This window comes from Centruroides vittatus, unplaced genomic scaffold (genome assembly GCF_030686945.1).
Source record: "Centruroides vittatus isolate TY-2023 unplaced genomic scaffold, ASM3068694v2 contig_1154, whole genome shotgun sequence".
Taxonomy (NCBI): Eukaryota; Metazoa; Arthropoda; class Arachnida; order Scorpiones; family Buthidae; genus Centruroides; species Centruroides vittatus.
Window position 1 is genome coordinate 1,978,714 of NW_027120741.1, and position 13,058 is coordinate 1,991,771.

A 13,058-nucleotide genomic window follows, 5' to 3' on the forward strand; every position below is an offset into this window, starting at 1 on the left:
AGTAAATTTAACGTTCCTTCACGATTTCTAAATTCACTATATTAGTAATCGATTTCTTAAAGCAAATTCTCAAATTATAATGGGAGTCTATTTCATAATTACTATGCATTAAAGCATTTTTTAAACTTTGATTTTTAGGACCTAAACTTTATGCATTTTTAAGAGACTAAAAGCTGCTTTAGCTGGTTTCTGTGTTCTTGTTGTCATCAGAAGTTATCTGAAAATATTTTTAGAATTCATGATTATAATAAATTTGTTTAAAAGATTATCATTTATTTTTAATTTTATTATTTTTGGTTGATGTTGCAGTGTTATAAATTGAAACTTGAAATTATTTTTAATACTACGATTCTTATCGTTTGAATGTTTCAGAATCAAAATCATTTCAATTTGAATATTATTCTCTTTTCTGTTATATTTATATCATATGATGGATTTAAGCTTAAACCATATTGATTCATTAATCTATTTAAAAATATATTATTTCACATATAAAAATATTGCATTGTATGTAATGATTTTCATTTATTACATTGAAATCATAACTATTTTTATTCAGTTCCTTACTCTTTTAGCCATTGAATTTAATTCTTTGTGGTGATTCATTATTTAACCAAACCCAGGAATTTGTCAAGAATCTGCTAATACATATAGCATATTCTTTTTTCATAATAATTATGTTATCTTATTCCTTATGAACTATTTTTTTATGTCATTAGATAATCATTACAGACCTAAAGGTTACAAATCTACAAATTAAAAATCATTACAGATCTTTCTTTGGGCTATAGTTCTCTCAACTTCATCAGAAAATTTTATAGAAAAGAAGTGAGTAATGTTAACTATTTACTTTCTTTTCAACACCATTTAAAACTCACTTCTTTCCATGTTCATAACAATTTTTTCTATTCTTTATTACAATGTTTTTCTTACAGGAAGTTTTAATTTGAATAATTAATATTTAATGTACAATTTTTTATATTATAATAAATAATAATGAATTTATTATTAACTTGATATGCAATGGCATTATCCTTTTTATTTGATTAAATTTATTCAACTATTGGTTTTTGTTTGTGTGTATATACAGGGTATAGTCAAAAAAGCTGAACTTGATGTAAATTTTCTTACATACACATATTTTTATATAAGACATGTTAGTTCTTTTCAACATTTTTTTGCATAATACTGTCTTCGAAGTAATAATCCTTTGGCAGCCACACATTTTTTTTTCAAATTTTCTATCATTTATTAAAGCTCCCTTGAAATCTATTTTTTATGTCATTTTCAAAGCACTAACTATATTTACTTTTTCAAAGCACTGGCTTCACTGACTTTGTTACTTCTGCCGAATGAAATCAATGATATATCAACATTTTTAGAATCACACAAAAATCTGTAGAAGACTTATTTGGAATGTAAGGAGGTTGGAGATGAAAGAGAAATCTTGTTTTTTCCTAAGCATTTATTCACCAAGAGAAATCAATGTGTAAACCATTATTTTGATAAAAAAAAATAAAATTCTTTGTCATTTATAATTTTTATCTTTCTGATTCAAGAAGACAGCTTAGAATACTGATGTAGCTTTTTGTCAACATTTATCTTTTTGGAGTAAATTCATAATATATTAATTTCTTGAAATAATAATAAAAACCATAATATTATTCTCTCTAATGATCATACTGACTGTGTGTCATAATTAATTTGTATTCTTTAAATCATTTATATTATTTATACATCAACATGTACAGTACCTGAACCTGTTACCAGTGTTGGGGAAATGATGGAAAAAATATTGTAAACATTTTCGAACCTTAATAGTTCTTCTTCAGATGATATGAAAAAATAGAAATGACGGAACACAGAACAAAAAATATTTCCATCATTTCACCGACACTGGTAACAGGTTCAGGTACATGTTGATTTCATCCCGATGTTCTTTGAATGTAGAAGTTTATTTATACATTTGAGTTCATGACATGATTTCATTGCTTTGCAATATGCTTCTTAGTACATACTGAGAGATTTAAAAAAATGTTATTGAGTTTCACAAGAAACTTAAAGCTTAATTGTTGTTCATGATATGGTATCTTATGATTCACAATGATATAAATGATGTGTTGAAAAGGTATTTTGTGTTGAATACATAGAAATTTATGCTTGCATTCTCAGAACATGTTTCTTTAAAATCTGAACAGTTTCAGTCTTTCCAGCACAATATAAAAGCTTCTTTTCATTTACCTACAAGGGAAAGTCATTGAATAACAGGAATTTTACAATAAATTTTTTACAAGGGTACTTAAATTGTTTGTGCTTTTTTTTTTGACATTGTTACCTTTCACAACACACTTGGTTCATCAGTCCACAAGCTTCTGGATTCTCTTAAGAAAAAAGCTTTTTGGTATGACCTTTAACCAACTTTGCATCATCTCTATTACTTCAGTGTCATCAGCAAACTTCTGACCTCACCTCTAGGTACCAACTGCTGTGTAGTGGACGTTTCATCATCTCAAAATTTTCATCTAAGTATATCCACTTTATATGCTAGTGAACAATGGAAAGCTGTCTTGAAAGCCATCTGCTACATACTTTCTTATACCCAAGGTCACCTGGGGTATAGGAATATCAAAGGTGATGATCATAGGATCATCCATATTGGTATAGAGTGCATAATGTATTTAGAGCCATAGCTCATGTTGAATTCTACAGCAATTTCAGCAACAATAACATGTCTGTAATTACAGGTTAACTGCTTGATCTGTTGTTTCACTGTCTCAGTTGCCATGCAAACTAGTCTCCCATTCTGGTGTTCATCATTGACATTTTGTCTTGTTTCTAAATCTTTTAACTCATTCATACATTATCTCCCTTGCTCAAACAACTGTCTGTACTGAACTTGTAGATTTCAAAGCTTTTACTCTCTCTGACCATAAAAATTGAATGATACTTTGTTGCTCTTCCATGGTGCAATTTGACAGTGGAGCAGCCATGTTGTACAAGCTATTGTGCAGGTGCAAATTTCTCAGTCATCGTGACTCTTACATGGCATATTGCTAAGGAGTCATTTTGTATCCTGCAATAAGATTTTTTACAGTGCATACATCTCCATGAATTTTAGATTAAAATTCCTGTTATTTAATGACTTTCCTTTGTACACATTCATTTATAGAACTTTCACATATGTATAATAATAATATAGTGTGTGTGTGTGTGTGTGTGTATATATATATAAATAAATAATACTATAATACTGTATATATGTTTTGGCTAAAGCCCATGAATCAGATAAAGCTAGGATTAACTGGCTAATGCTAACTTAATCCAATTCTTTTAGTTCAGATATGTAATAATGTGTTAATTTTCAACTTTATCTGTATAAAATGCACTTTATCCAAGCAAATAAAGCCAACATTCCAACATATCCAAGAACTGACAGATGAAGCAAGAACAAAGCTTAAAATTCAGACTTTATTCCATTGATGTGGAGTCTATTCCTGTTCCTAAAATAGAACTGAATATAAATGTTGCATTTTTATGGGCATGAGCATTTTGTTTTTTAGTCTCTATATGGATAGTGGGAACAGAGGATAATATTGCCAGTCTGGCATTTTATTGTTAGATTTTAAGCCAATTGATGATGTGGCAATGGTTTTTTCAGTCTAATGTTTTTTCTTGCCTATGATAAACTTTTTAAAAACACTTGTAAACTCTAGGAGTACATTAAATTAATAAATATAATTGAAACACAAAATACTGTAGATATCAAAGCCAACCAATTGCTGTAATGAGTTGGGCAACCTTTACCACTACTATTAATAATAATGAAATTGTAAGTAATTTGGTATACCTATCTCTAGGCCAAAATCCTGTCTTATTAAATTTAATAATTATTATAATTAAATTAATATTTACTAAATAATTTAGAAAATTCTAGAAGATAAACATTGGCCCAGAATGGGACTTGAACTTGAAATTCCCACTTACCGTGCTGATGTGTTGCCAATTACACTGCCAGTTTGTTTCCAGATGTATTTAATTTTAGATATAACCATCCAGTTACTCACAGCACTGACTGTGGACAACTCCTACACCCATTGCCTATGATAATTCACTATGCCATTAGTAGGCCTATTAGAAGTATTAAATAAAGAAGAATAAAATATTAAGTTTTAATTTTCTTTATCTTGTGGCTCTTCATGTAGCCTAGTAATTGAGTCTCATGCACCTGTTTTTCTATTTCATCCAGTGGTCAATTGCTTGTGACATTTTTTTTTAATGCTATTTACTTTGAAACTTGTGGGACAGCAATGGTGATCAACAGAGTTAGTTGTGGTAGGGCCTTACTATGTGAAATATCACCCCTTTCCACCTGTTTGGCTACATCTCTGCACACTGAAATATGTACATACATATTCTTCAGTATAGCATATAACTCTCTGTTTAAAGTTAGCTTCATAGGAGACCCATCTACTGTACATTGTTTACCTGACTTGCTGTAGTTGAAAAGACCACTAAATCGTTACAAAATGAAAACCAAAATTGAAAATAAAATAGAAAGATGTGTACTATGTCTATACTGATGACATAAGATTGTATATGCAAAGTGAGGAGCAAATGACATGACAAGGCTGCATTAAGTTTTGTACCCAATTTTAATATGTGGGATCATATTAAAATATTGGATGCAATTTTGGAGATCAGAAAAGTTCAAAGAAAGGTATGCATTAGAATTAGGAAAACACACTGTTTCTTCATCATGGATACCTTCTTTAGTTCTGATGTTGCATGATAAACAGATACTTTGTTTCCTGGCATGTTGCTCTTGTAAACTGCATTCTTTCTTCATGATAAAAAGAGAGAGTGTTCCATTTAAGTAAATTTCTGAGTTGTTCAAGTGATTATTTCTATCAATTGTTTTGATACTCAGCAATATCCAAAAGATTATTGATAATAATATGCTATTATTCAGTGAGATGCTAAGCTCATTTTCAGCATCACTAAATCTTATGTATCTTTTCTAATTATACCCTTAATTCAAACACAGTTAGCCTGGAATATATTATCACAAAAAACTGCACAATCTGAACCTTATAAGAATTTCCAGGATATTTAATGCAATCACAAACATTTTTGATCTGCACAGGAGATCATCTTCAGGTTAGAATGTTTTCAAAATGGAAAGCAGAAATGGAACATTTTTAAGATCATTCGAAAAAATGTATAAACAAGAATATTTAAAAATTTTTTTTAAAATAATTTTTTAATTCTACTGCTCCTGTTGGTAGAAAGATTGCCAGGCATAAGATAATTGTCCTTCTTCCTTGAAATTCCATTTTTGCTTTGCATTTTGAAAACATTCTAACTTCATTCTAAGTAGATCATCTTCAGATCTCCTGTGCAGATCGAAAACATTTGTGATTGCTTTAAATATCCTGGAAATTCTTATAAGGTTCAGATGTGTGCTGTTTTTTGTACCTTTAATATTTATACAATAAACATTTTCATTCAACAGAAAATATTTAAATATTCAGATCACAATCTGCCATTAACAAAACCATTGCACTAAATCCAAACTTTCATGAAACCATCTTTTGCTCCATCAGTTAGTGATCAATTTTAGTCAGTGTTCATCATTTGTACACAGGAATTGAATATACAGTTGAATCTTTTAATTCTAAAACCAGGGGAAATCAAAACAATTTGAATGATCTGTTTTCTAAAATTAAAATAATTTTTGAAAATTTTAGATTTATCAGTAGAGTCTCCAGTATTCTTACTCTTTGCTAATATACATTTTCTCTTTGAATTCTTTTCACTTCTTTAATTATCTCAATTTTTTACACTAAAAATAATTTGTGTATTTTTTATGTTATATTCCAACTTTTATATTAGGGTGGATCAAATATAAATGGGATTTATTTTATGTTTTAAAATTATTTATTAAAAAATAAAAAAACATTATGATTTATTTTTCTACATAGCTTCCTGCTGTAGAAATACATTTTTCCCAGTGAGAAGGAAGGTTTCTTATTCCAGTATCGTAGAATGAAGTTTGTTGCATCAGGAACCAATTGTGCACGATTTCCTCCACTCCTGCACCATCTTCGAATTGCTGCCCTCCTATAGCTTCTTTAAGCAGCCCAAACAAATGAAAATCGCAGGGCGATAGGTCCGGGCTGTAGGGAGGATGATCAAGTGCAGTCCAGTGCATTTTGTTGTTTTGAGACTGTTAGAGCTGCAGTATGGGGCCTGGTGTTATGGAGGAGAATGACATTGCGATTGCTTGACAGCTTCCATAACTTATTCCAACCTTCTCTGCAGTTTCGCAAACTCCGATTCGTCTCTCCTCTTCAATAATGTCTCGAACCGCTTGAATGTTTTTGCTTGTGATGCTGGTTCGAGGACAGCGATAGTGTTTCTGATTTTACACTCGTGTCCGTCTTTCCTTGAACTTTTTATGCCAGGCAAACACACGAGTCCTTGACAGTGTTTGAGCCCCAAACTGTGCAGTCAATCTACGAAAAATTTCTGTCGCGTTGACTCCTTCACGAGCAAGAAATTGTATGATTATGCGTTGTGCAACAGAGGGGTGTACCTGTTTCTCCAACATCATGAGCACTACTGACGAATTGGTTGAAAGTATGAAACGGCCAGCGTTCCCCACTCCTAATGACCCTACCCAATCAGACTAGATGCACGGGCTCTGTACTGCCAATCTTAGTTGCTCAGAAACAAAAATCCCATTTATATTTGATCCACCTCGTATCTTAGGCACCATGGAAAGCATAGATAAAAAAAATATTATAGACACAAATGTTGTTAAAGCTGTGAAATATATGACAGTCCTGAAAGATGCATTTTGGGAAGTCTCTGAAACAGATATTCTAAAAAGTATGTCCTGATTTGTTTTTTGCATTTCCGTTTTTGAAATACAGATGCACTAGCTTCAAATCATTCAAATTTATACTAATAAATTCAAGTTAACTGAATTTTTTAATACTAATTTAAATGTAAATTTTAAGTGTAATAACTTAACAGCAAGTTTGAATTATTCAGATTTCGACTATACAATGTATTTCAATATTTAATCATACTTATAGAAATCCTATTACCTTGAAATTGATACTGGACATTTTGACAGATTTCTAGAAACCTAATTTCTATTCTAGAAATCTGTATGGTAATTAATGATTCACCGTACATAATATTAAGCTGTGCCTTAATATTATGTAACCAAACCAAGATTATAAAGGAGGAAAAATATTAAATTTTATAAAATGTAATGTCCAACAATCCTCATGGGATTAAGAAATGAATAAATTCATAAACATTGGATATGCACTTGTACTTGAAATTGAATCTCCATCTATAGTTGTTTCTTTAAAAATAATAGCGATAGAACTTTAGTGCTATATAATTTATATAGCACTGAAGAAAGGTTGAGAGTTCACATCAACCCAAAATGCATATGTAGAAGAATTGAATAAATTGTACATTTTAACCTTTGGATATTGTAGAAGATAATTCCAGCTTTAGATAAAATGTTACTCACGAAAAACCCGTAACCGGTGCGTAACATACAATATCAGTCACTACAAACGTTTTCAAAACCCCTCCCTGGGTTCTTCTTCAGGTAAAAAATTGACTGGAACGATTTTTGAAGATGAAAAAAGGAACCAAATTACGTGCCGAACAGCATCAAACGTGGAAATTTTACGTGTGGCCGAATGTTATTTTAAAAATATTGATGTCACAAGGCTTGATGGGAAACCAACCGTCAAATCTTTAACATAATTTCGAATGTGGAGGAGCTGGGGAAGCGTTTACGATTTGTTTCCCGGGATGCCCTGTGGCATTGATATTTTTAAAATAACATTCGATCTTATGTTAGGGATTTGACGATTTCCTTCCCATCATGCCTTGTGACATCAATATTTCAAAAATAACATTCGAACTTATGTTAAAGATTTGACGGTTTGTTTCCCATCAAGCCTTGTGACATCGATATTTTTAAAATAACATTCGGCCACACACAAAATTTCCACGTTTGATGCTGTTCGGCACGTGATTTGGTTCCTTTTTTCATCTTCAAAAATCGTTCCAGTCAATTTTTTACCTGAAGAAGAACCCAGGGAGGGGTTTTGAAAACATTTGTAGTGACTGATATTGTATGTTACGCACCAGTTACGGGTTTTTGTGAGTAACATTTTATTTTATACACCCGGTGTGCAGTTGTTCGTCTCCAGCTTTAGAATTTACAAAACAAAAAATAGATGTAATTTGTCAGGTTAAAAATGGAAAATCTCAACCTGAAGTTGGTAAAGAAATGTCTTTGAGTAAGTAGATAATTTCAAACATTTGGAAAGCAAGAGAAACACAACAACAGGCTTTTCTTAAATACAACAGTTCTACCAAAAAAGTAAAACATAAAAATATTATACTATCGCTGTTATACAATTTAAGCTGCATAATAGAGTAAAATTTTTAATTAAAAAAGTACAGGAGCTTTTTTCACTCTTTTGTGTAGTGAACACTTTAATCTAACATTAATTTTATTTTCATATATGCAATTTTGATGTAATGGCACTTACCCTAAAGTTGAAAACCAGTGCAATTGAGATCTGTTCTAACATGATTCTATCCTATAGTGATATATTTTTCAATATAATGAACCAGTCTGTAGTAACAATTTGTTATGATTAAATAGACTTTCATTATAAAGGACCAATTTCTTCAGTCTCATGGTGGTCTGTTATATTGAACTTTTACTGTATCTAGAAATTCTATAGACCTAGTTGTAGTATTGAGTAGAGATGGCAATACCAAAGAGTTTTATCAATATTGGTATTTTGGTAAAGAATGTTCTCAATATCAGACTGTATCCTGGTATTGAAAATATCAGGAACTTTATTCAATCCAAGTGAATATTTTATTAAAAGATAATAAATAATTTATGAGGAGCCAAGGTATTAAATACAGTAGAGTTTGTCAGTTTTTTAAAAACCGGTTTTTTAAAGAAATTTGTATAATTTGAAAACCAGGTTTTCCCAAGTAAAAAAGCCAGTTTTTGAGCCCACACTTAAAACATAAAAATTAATTAATTATTTGATTAAAAACATCAACATTTTGACACAAAATCGTCTCTGGCATGAAACAGGAATGTTGTTAAATACTAAGTTTCATAAAACTAACTAAAAAACAAAAATTCCCCTATGCCTAAAAAACATCCAATTCAGCTCAATTCGAGCTCTGAATGAGACGGTTGGGACTTTATCAGAGCTGTAGAGCATATCCATAGGAGCAAAAAAGTCAAAGGAACCATACCTCTACAAGTGATCTTTTACAAGTACAGCCCTCCAAAATCGGGTCGCATGAGATCGATTACATAAATATATTCAAAAACTTGAAAAAGTGACTTTGTCCAGCCCTAGGACACTAAAGAAGTGTTTTTTAGCATTAGAGGGTACAAACAGAAGAACGAAAAATTTAGATTTATTATTTAATGCTTTAAAGATGATTAAACCCAGCTCAGTAGCAAGTGAGAGTGTTTTTTTCTATTTCTGGCAATTTTGTGTGCAAAATAAGAACACAGTTGAGCAATAGATCTGTAGATTTTCTTTGCTTTCTAAAATCATATTTTCTTAGGAAAAATAAGAAATAAAATAATATTTTGTAGGCATTTATTGTTGTTTGTTTTTCTTAATGGTTTTCTTTGCAGTAAATTTTATATTTTAATGTGATATTCTAGCATTTTGTTTTTTTGTTTTGTGTAGACCTTGGTCGATTATATTTTGTTATATTTTGAAATGTTATAAATATTAAATAAGTTAAAAAGTTTTAAAATAAGTTGTTAATGTCTCTTATTTCCAACTATACTTCTTACTGTAGACTGGATGAATTATAATTCTTTCTTCCACGGAAAACCTTGACAAACTCTCTTATTTCCTTTGTTGGGTAAAAATTCAAAAACTGGTTTTAACCGATTTCATAGAAAACTTGAGATTCGAAAACCAGTTTTTTAAAAAGTCGGTTTTTGTATAAACCCTAAAATACATTCTTCTCTAACTGCACTTAACTAATACTCAAATCTCGACACAAAAACCTTTAAAATGCAGCCTTTTTAATTCAAATTTTCAAACGTTTTCTGCCATTTTGAATGGCCTTCATCAGGAACAGAAGAATTGAATAATTTTGATTTCTATAATGACATTTGTTCTGGAACTTTTTAAATTTTTGAATTTTCTTCTTTATTCAAAATGGCAGAAAACATTTGAAAATTTGAATTAAAAAGGCTGCATTTTAAAGGTTTTTATATCGAGATTTGACCTAAAATACAGCAATTAATAAAATATTAACACCTTTTGCTAATGAAATAGTTGAATGAATTTGAGTTTATTAATAAAAAAAACTAAAATTAATGAATTTTGTTACTTATTTTTTTGGTTTGTGTTAACTTGAAAGTATGAACATAATAAAAAAATAAATCAAGAGTGTTATTGCCAAGATGAATGCTATCCTTTATTTTTATACTGTACATACAGTCTTACTGAAGAAAAGGTTCTTTCTGCCTTGATACTAATAGAAGAAATTGATACTAAAAAATTTTTTGCAAATTTTAAATGAATCCTGGGACCTCTGCATTTGAGTAGAGTCATATCTTTTCATAATAACCTCCTTATGAAGTTGGGCTTGTATAGCTTTTTGTCCTTACATTTATCCTTGATCTCTGCATCCAATTTCTCCTTAAGAAAAAGTAGTTTGTTCTATTTCAAGATTACAGCTGGAAATGTTATCTAATAATAAAACCCACATCTTATATAAATCTCCAGCAAGCAGAATTTGTATAGCAAACATTTTTAGTTTATTTTATAAACATGCTTCAGGTTTGAAGTTTTACAAATTCAAATTTGTGAAACTTCAACTTAGTATACATGTTTTACTTACGCATTCCATCAGTAATTTTTAAAGATCTGCTTAACAAATTTCTCTGGACTTGAGAAGACATATTGTAGCTTCTCTAACAAATTGCTGGTCTTAAAGTTTAGATTGTTCAAGTACTACAGCAAATCAGACAGTACTGTTCTATGTGATGAAACATTACATTCTGGAATCCTTGTTTAAAATTAATTGTGATAGTTGGCTTTCAATGACTTTTAGGAAAACAATAGTACTGTTTTTGTAGGATAAGATTTGCATTGTGGTAGCATAATGCTTTTGTGATCAGTTTTATGGGCTCTAGAATACTGATAACCTCTGCCAACAGTTTAAATTCAGATTTGGAAAACTTCATTGATTACTTCAAATCAATAATGCCTTTTATACAGAAAGCAGAGATCAAAGAAATGTTGAAGCATGGTTAGAATGCTTCTCTGTGGAGTTGGGAGTCCGAAAGCAAACACAACTCTTTGCCACACTAGAGTTTTACATATTTTTGTGGAATGTTGTCATTTTCAGTTAGAAAGAATCTAAATATTTTTACAATTGACATACCTTTTTTATTAAAGGCAAAATTTTCAAGAGACAGATTTCACCCATTGGCTTCATCATAGCATTCTTGACCTTCCATTTACTCATCACAAGGTTCAACGTCATCCCTCCTGGTACTCAGATAGAACAGAACTGAGGATGTTAAAGAGCTGATTTTGTTAATGAGATTACTAAATTTTTAAAAATACTGAATATTTTGACACTGTGTTTAGTTTTTTTTTTGTTAATTGTTACACTCTTATCCTTTAAAACTTGAAAATATAACAATTATTCAATTTTTTTTAAAAATTAGCAAAATATCAAAAAAATTAATATTAGTGTCAGTATAATACTGGTATTTCATTTATATTTTTCCATTATTCAAAAAGTTATGAAATGGAAATTCAAATATTAGTAGGCTTATTTATCAAAATACAGGTATACCTCGTCTTACGTTGGTAATTGGTTCCAGGAGAGGCGACGTAAGTCGAATTTACTTGTGTAGTTACGACGTAAGTCGTAGTTTCGACTTACGTCGTAACTAAACGCCAATAATGAGCACTTAAAGACCGCTAAATAAGACGACAACACAGGAACACAAATGTTTTCATGTTTCGTTCTCTAGGATTTATGATGATTATATTAACATTTACTGTAAATATACATATTTTAATATGTTTTTATGTGCTTTTAACGCTTTTCTAGTGATATTATGACTTCAATGTTTGTGGCGGATGGATTTAAAGTCGAATAAACTGATTTAAACTTGATTTTTATTTTTCCATATACTTTTTTGACAAACGACGTGTAATCGGGAACGACGTAACTCGAGGTATACCTGTATTTTTTATGTTGATATGAATAGCATATTCTTAAAAATTATATTTACAGAATTGGAATTAAATGGCAGCTATTGCAATTTTACATATATTTTTTGCTGAATTTTTTTATTTCCAAGAAATTGGGATTTAAAATATTGATTTCTGGATTCTCAAAAACAAGCACAAACAAATTGGTCTTCATCACCTTTATTTTAGGACTGCATTTCTGATTCCTGTCTTGTGCGCAGACTATAGACAATTACTGTATTACATTTTAAATTGCAAGGTATGCAAATATATTATTTGCATATCAGGTATTAAATTGATATTATTATTAATACCTTTTCTTAAAAATACAAAAATAGATAGGAAACAAATTGTGTAGTTACTTTTTTTTTTAATAAAATAAAAATTTAATAACACTAGACACTCACACTGTCAGACAGCATTAAAATCCTTTTTGGAATTTAATAATGGATGTCTAATTTGTGAACTGTACTAAGCTGATTTATAAAATAATGTCTTAAATGGAAGCTTTTTAAATGAAGTTAAATGCAGAACTCTTAAGAACAATATTGCATTTTACCATCTCATTTCTTTCTAAAAATTCAATATATTTTCATGTGATAAATTTCATGGTGCTTTTAATTCTTGGCATCAGAAAAAAGAATCAGTATAAAATGATTTAATTTTAATATAACCGTGTACAAAAAAAATATCTAAACCTGCTCTAATGGCTTAATGACTTAGAGTTAAAAGCACTTCAAAATT

At 30.0% G+C, this 13,058-nt stretch overlaps 1 protein-coding gene across 4 annotated transcripts in view; it reads left to right on the forward strand.

The window, feature by feature from the left end:
* The window catches only part of LOC136979097 (uncharacterized), a 74,516-nt gene that overhangs the window by 743 nt on the left and 60,715 nt on the right, over window positions 1-13,058 (forward strand). The gene's annotated exons all lie outside the window — the stretch shown is intronic.